Source organism: Oncorhynchus nerka, linkage group LG22 (assembly GCF_034236695.1).
Source record: "Oncorhynchus nerka isolate Pitt River linkage group LG22, Oner_Uvic_2.0, whole genome shotgun sequence".
Taxonomy (NCBI): Eukaryota; Metazoa; Chordata; class Actinopteri; order Salmoniformes; family Salmonidae; genus Oncorhynchus; species Oncorhynchus nerka.
This window is the reverse complement of record NC_088417.1, coordinates 4,986,316-4,993,283: the sequence shown is the minus strand read 5'-3', so window position 1 is coordinate 4,993,283 and position 6,968 is coordinate 4,986,316. Positions and strand designations below refer to the sequence as shown.

Here is a 6,968-nt window from a genome sequence, read left to right as displayed (position 1 = left end):
GAGAAAAAGTAATGCATTGGATAATAATGTTATCGGGTTAATTGTATCTAAAGGTAGCATGGTCATTTAAGTAAACATATCCGTAGACGATGTTTAAAACTTATGATTAATGATTTGAGTCAAAGGGGAATTATCATTAGGTTTTAGTTATAGTTCACTTATTGAGTTTCTGATTCGAGGTAGCATTAGTGAATGATAGTTAGGGATGTGGTGTCACTTTTAGAGGCCTCCTGGGATTATAATTTTGGGGGAGAGAGCAGCTTTAAACGACCAAATTGAAAAAGGTCTGCAAATTATATATATATATATATAAAACAACTGTTAGAACGAGTTGTTTTAGTGCAAGGAGATTTTAAAGAGGCACGCTCACATATGGAACCTTATGAGATGTTTTTTTTTATGGGTTTGAATTATACAGGTGACTATTTCTATTGTAAGGATAAAGGGATCTTTATGTCTAATATGGTATGGCCTTTTGACCTTATCATGACTGGCTTCTGAGGTCTGATCAGCCTCAGGGGAGAGTCATTTGTATAATGAATGGGGTCATATTGAGTTACTAGTTTTAAGGTAAATTCTTTAGAAATGAAGCAGTTTTGGTTGAGGGTTTAGAATTACTGTTTGAACCGCAAATGAGAAAGTGGTTCAGGATTCTGTCTTATAACATTAGCTGTGAAGTTTTTTTGAATGGGCTATTAGGGAGTTGGTATTGTAACAGAGAGAAAGTCATATTCATCATTGAGAATAAATAGGGGAAGATAACATATTTTGAGCCAACAGGGCAGGGAAGAAATTGAGGTATTTTTATTTGATTTTAACACCCGTGTACAGGAGTGTCAAAAGACGGGGGACATTACCTGTGTAATGGGGGAGGGTGTCCGTATGGGGATTACATGATAACCAACTTGGGACAGTTCTGGGACTGGAGAAGAGGATATCCTTATCGCATAGGGAATCCCACAAAGGTGGATAGGTTTTCCATGATATGGGGGAAACCTGGGAGCACTGTTGAACTTTGTAAAGGTGATGAAATCCTACTAACCATCAAAACTATTAAGCTCTCTGATGCAGGCACTTACACCCCCGGACTACAAAGGACCGGGACAGACACGGTGGGTGCGTTTTCTATTAAGGTACTGCCAAGGCCAGAGGTCTCAGACGAACCAGGGGGCCAGACACACTCCTCTACCACCCCTGGACCGAACCTGCCACCACTGTGTTAAAAATCCCATTCAGGTAATTAATGTTAGACTATTCAGCTATTGATCAATTAGGCACGGAGACTGGTTTTGATGGTAGGGACAAATTGTGGCTGTCTTATACAGAATAGACTTGCTTAGGATATGCTTCTTGCTAGTCAGGGGGGAGTCTGCAAGATGTTCGGTGAACAATGTTGTACGTATATCCCTAATAACACCAGTCCAGATGGTAGTATATCTAAGGGCCTTAATGGGCTTGATGCACTATCTGCTGAGATGAGGACCATGGCGGGGGTAGAGGAGTCTGACTGTCCACCTGGTTGGGAGCCTGGTTTGGTAAGTATACTGGTATGGTGGTTACTGGATTTCTGACCCTAATTCTTGTATTATTTGTTATTGATGTGATGTGCTGCTTGCATCATACCGTGTTTTAAGAAGTCTGTTACAGATGTGGTGAAGGCTTCAGGCATGATGCCTTTGCTTGATGCTCCAGTTGGAGAGGCTGAGGTGAAGCATGCTTTCAGGGAGGATAAGACTGACTGAGGATGACCCATGTATGTTTGTTCTCCCTGTCGTGAAGGGTGGCATGGTGCCCACCTGGTGCTGGATAAGAATAGCTGAGAGGACCAGATGGGTTATAAGAATGCTTTGTTCTGCTTTACTCTGTTATCCATGACCAAAGTTTTATTCCACACTTTGCAAACACATATTAAATCCATGTTATTGTCAGATAGAATACTGAGGGTCCCAAAGGAGAGGGCTTGTTAGTGTAGGAAGGATTTTTAATATGGTTAGCATTTATTAGATTATACGTTTTTAAATAGTATTATATTTAACAGGAATATAGGACATCTATGATGATTTAGGATTATTGTTAGGATTAAGATAGATTGATTAAGGACTTTAGAGAAAAGCCGCTCATAGACATGTTCTTTCTAAAAGAAAATCCATGAGTTTAGAAAGACAAACAGTGAGGCATGTAGTTCAAATTTGGGAATGTGAAAAACAGCCACGGGCAAGCAGAAGAGCCCTCCCCCGCACTGCAGAGACCTTGAAGGTTGGAGAGCAGAGAAGTTTTAGAAGGGGGGCCAGGACGAGCAAAGATAACATAGTGTGTAGATAAGTTACTGAGTGGAGACAAAAGTGAGAATTGGACATGTGGAAAATGAAAGGGACACTCCTAAATGGAATTTCAGACATAAGGATAATTCACTAAATCTTATCTAAGTCATTGTATAAGAATAAGGCAAGGTTGTTACCTGGGCAGAGCCAGGTAACAAAAGGGGGATGGGTAAATAGTGTTCTAGAATAGGATGTGACCTACGGGAAAATTAACTAGGGTAAATAGTGTTCTAGAATAGGATGTGACCTACGGGATAATTAACTAATACAATTTTTTTTTGTTAATTGGTTTGACGAATAAGAAACTGTTTTATTAACCAAACCTGTATGTCCAAGAGTTTATGCACTACAGGTGAACTACAGGTGAAGACACTCAATCCAGTCCCGTGGGCCACCCGGATTCATATCGCACTGCGAGGGGGTAAGATACATATTACCCTGTCGAACAAATAAACAGTGTTCGAGAGGAGAACTGGAATTAACAGAATTCCGGGGGCCATCTCTCGAATGAAGTAACCCTCCCTGTCCTGTCACCCCTGTTTTTGTTCATAGAAGTGAAGATGTATCTGGCTCTTGCTAAGTGATGTGTTCTCGGGGAAAGGGTGGGGTTTCACATGGAAGCTGTTCGTCTGAGCTGTCTTATCGTGGGTGACGTATTCCTGATACAGCACGTCCTACTAGATATGCGGAGAGTGGTAATTTGACCCATGGTTTAGACGGTGAGGATTTTGTTCCAAAATAGAAGAGATATCAGTGCAGGTTCCCATATTGATCGTGGACACAGGTCATAGCTCACACTGAAAGGGATGGCTACGTAAACCCATACACTCAATTTGGGATCAGGTGGAGTATAGTAAGGGTTGGCGTTTTGGACTGTGTTCCCGAGCAAAGGAAGTATTGTATAAAGGTGCGAATTAACATTAAGGCGGTCAATACTCAGGACCTCGGGTTATGGTATGTGGGCTTCGACCAGTTAAGTTATAGAGGTGGAGACTGGGTTTGGGGAGTCCAACTTATGGTTGGAATGGATTCAATATACGGCCAGATCAGTGGCTAAAGAAGAATGTTATGCCTGTGCGAACGCTAAACCCCAGTTAACAACTATCCCTTTTCCACTGAACGGAATTAATTCCCCTAAGGGAATGGCATGTATGGTAAAGCTGTTCATGAAAGCAGGAATGCCAAATAATGACATTTGTATTGATTTGCACTATTTATATCCCCAGGAACCAAGTTGGTACAGAGAAAATGACCACTGACGAGACCATGTCTGAATTGACAGGCTGGTTGAACTCTGGTGATTTCAATAAAATAAAATGGGCCAGTGTCGACATCTGGTGGTTGTGCGGGGGAATGAGTTTGTGATCAGTATTTCCGACTGATTGGACTGGTTAGGAATGCCTTTTACACTCATACAACACCAAGACATGAAGTTAGCCAAACGAGAGAGAAGAGATGCTCCATCTGGGTCTTTTGGCGAAAGAGTATATATTGATAACATTTGGGTTCCACAAGGTGTGCCGGATGAGTTCAAGGCAAGAAATCAGATACTAGCAGGATTAGAGTGGTCTACTCTCAATCAGAATGTAGACTGGATTAATTATAGTTACCAGAAGTGTTATTAAAGGTTTTGTAGAACAGACTGAAGCAACCAGCTGGAAGACCTGACAGAATAGAATGGCATTAGATAAAAGGAGGAAGTGGGCGTGGTAATCAGGACCATGTCTTACATCCCAGGTGGCACAGCTCCGGACGAATCAGTGCCCGAAGCCTCAGCTGTTTTGACCACCCTGGCTCACGGGTTGGCAGAAACTCTGGGGTGGATACTTCTCTGAACTAAATTGGGTTGACAGTATTTATGGAAAAATGTGGTGTTATGGGCCACCTTAACCGGTGTGACTGTGTTAGTCTTGTACATACGTGGTTGATTGCGTGTATGTATGAAAGTTATTGTTTCCAGGACTCTGGAGAGATCAATGACACTACAGATGGTGCGTTATGGGCCGATTCCAGGTTCTGACCCATGGAGGACTGAAGGCATGTCTACAGAGGAAGTGGACGAATCTGGATCTGTCATTTGTGGGGAATTTATGTTTGATGAGAATAGTGTTGAGATGAAGGGGAATTAGATTGTAATTTGTTTCAATGATTAAACTGTTTTTTAATAAAGATTGTAAAAAGAAAAAAAAAATCCTGAAAGAGGAGTTATGATTCTGAGGTAGGTTTAAAAACAGTTGGAGTTAAGGTTGGATTTGATTGATGAAATGTGAAGAGTTGGATAAACATTTATAATTGATTTGTTGATTATGTGTCTATTCATATGATAATCTGATAAACCTCTATAAAAAGGTTAGTTAAGTTCGTTTATACTTTCATTTTTTATGATTAAATAAAACTAGATGCAGAATTGAATGTATAATATTTGATCAAAGGGAGGATTGTTAGAGGAAATTATAGTTTAGATTATTAATTATGTATACATTATTGATTAGAACCATTTATTCTAATACTATTATGTTATGGTATGAAAAGTAAAAGTTATTGGTTAAGCTGTTACTGAAAATGTAAGCAGAATGAATGAATTGTCTGGGCCTCTTGGGAAGTTAACGGGGGAGCGGTGCTATGGTTTGTCCGACAGATAAGAAATGTCTGGGAGACGTTCCAGGCCTGATGAACAATGGGCTCTTGTGAGAATCGGAGAGAGGGGGGATAAACTGATGATGTCATGTTCAGTTTATAACCTGTGGAAAAATGTGTATGCTTCAGTACTCTCTGGAATTAAACGCTCTTACCTGGCTTTTAAGACTGGTCTCGATCTACTTCATGCATAATTAATGAACTTACACATCATTAATGAATTAGAAACGAGTGCGAAATTGGTTTTGGCAATTAAAGCATAAAGGAATTTAGAATTCCTCTATCAGTAGTTGACTCAAAGAGATAGAAAGACAATAGTTTAATAATAGTTTTGAACAAATTAATTTCTTCCAAAATTAAGGAGAAGCAAAAGAGAAATAGAAAGAGAAATTGAGAGAAATTGCAACTGCACTTGAAGAAACTTTCAAAGTTTGAAATGTTCCTTATTGACTGACCTTCATGTCTTAAAGTAATGATGGACTGTCGTTTCTCTTTGCTTATTTGAGCTGTTCTTGCCATAATATGGACTTGGTCTTTTACCAAATAGGACTATCTTCTGTATACCACCTCTACCCTGTCACAATACAACTGATAGGTTCAAACACATTAAGAAGGAAAGAAATTCCACAAATGTAGTTTTGACAAGGCACACCTGTTAATTGAAATGCATTCCAGCTGGTTGAAGCTGGTTGAGAGAATGCCAGGAGTGTGCAAAGCTGTCGTCAAGGCAAAGGATGGCTACTTTGAAAAATCTCAAATCTCAAATATATTTTTGATTTGTTTAACACTTTTTTGGTTACTACATGATTCCATATGTGTTATTTCATAGTTGTGATGTCTTCACTATTATTCTACAATGTAGAAAATAGTACAAATAAAGAAAAACCCTTGAATGAGTAGGTGTATCCAAACTTTTGACTGGTACTGTATACAGTGCCTTGCGAAAGTATTCGGCCCCCTTGAACTTTGCGACCTTTTGCCACATTTCAGGCTTCAAACATAAAGATATAAAACTGTATTTTGTGGGACACAATCATGAAGTGGAACGACATTTATTGGATATTTCAAACTTTTTTAACAAATCAAAAACTGAAAAATTGGGCGTGCAAAATTATTCAGCCCCTTTACTTTCATTGCAGCAAACTCTCTCCAGAAGTTCAGTGAGGATCTCTGAATGATCCAATGTTGACCTAAATGACTAATGATGATAAATACAATCCACCTGTGTGTAATCAAGTCTCCGTATCAATGCACCTGCACTTTGATAGTCTCAGAGGTCCGTTAAAAGCGCAGAGAGCATCATGAAGAACAAGGAACACACCAGGCAGGTCCGAGATACTGTTGTGAAGAAGTTTAAAGCCGGATTTGGATACAAAAAGAATAAATACAGTTTTATATCTTTATGTTTGAAGCCTGAAATGTGGCAAAAGGTCGCAAAGTTCAAGGGGGCCGAATACTTTCGCAAGGCACTGTATATAAATACTTGTATATATACTCAATTTCATGAGCTTTCTTATATCTCCTACACATAGGACAGACTCTTCAAAACCTTTTTTCTTATGATTTATTTTTTGCCTTTTATGAATGCGTTATTCAATGCTTTTCTCTGGTGATAGTAGTAAAGGACAAATTCAATATTTTATCAAATGTGTATGTATTTTTTGTACCTAAAAGGGTCCTAAAGTTTTAAATCAGACTTAGACGTACAGTGGGTATATAGGGAATAGGGTGCCATTTGGGACGCAGGCATAACGACGACAATTACTACTGTCCTGACCCCATCCAGCCTCCTTACCTGTCCTGACCCCATCCATCCTCCTTACCTGTCCTGACCCCATCCGTCCTCCTTACCTGTCCTGACCCCATCCATCCTCCTTACCTGTCCTGATCCCATCCATCCTCCTTACCTGTCCTGACCCCATCCGTCCTCCTTACCTGTCCTGACCCCATCCGTCCTCCTTACCTGTCCTGACCCCATCCATCCTCCTTACCTGTCCTGATCCCATCCGT

General features: G+C 40.0%; 1 protein-coding gene across 1 annotated transcript in view; it reads right to left on the bottom strand.

Moving 5' to 3' along the window:
• Positions 1-6,968, bottom strand: part of LOC115127185 (somatomedin-B and thrombospondin type-1 domain-containing protein) — a 23,185-nt gene that overhangs the window by 15,288 nt on the left and 929 nt on the right. The window lies entirely within an intron of this gene.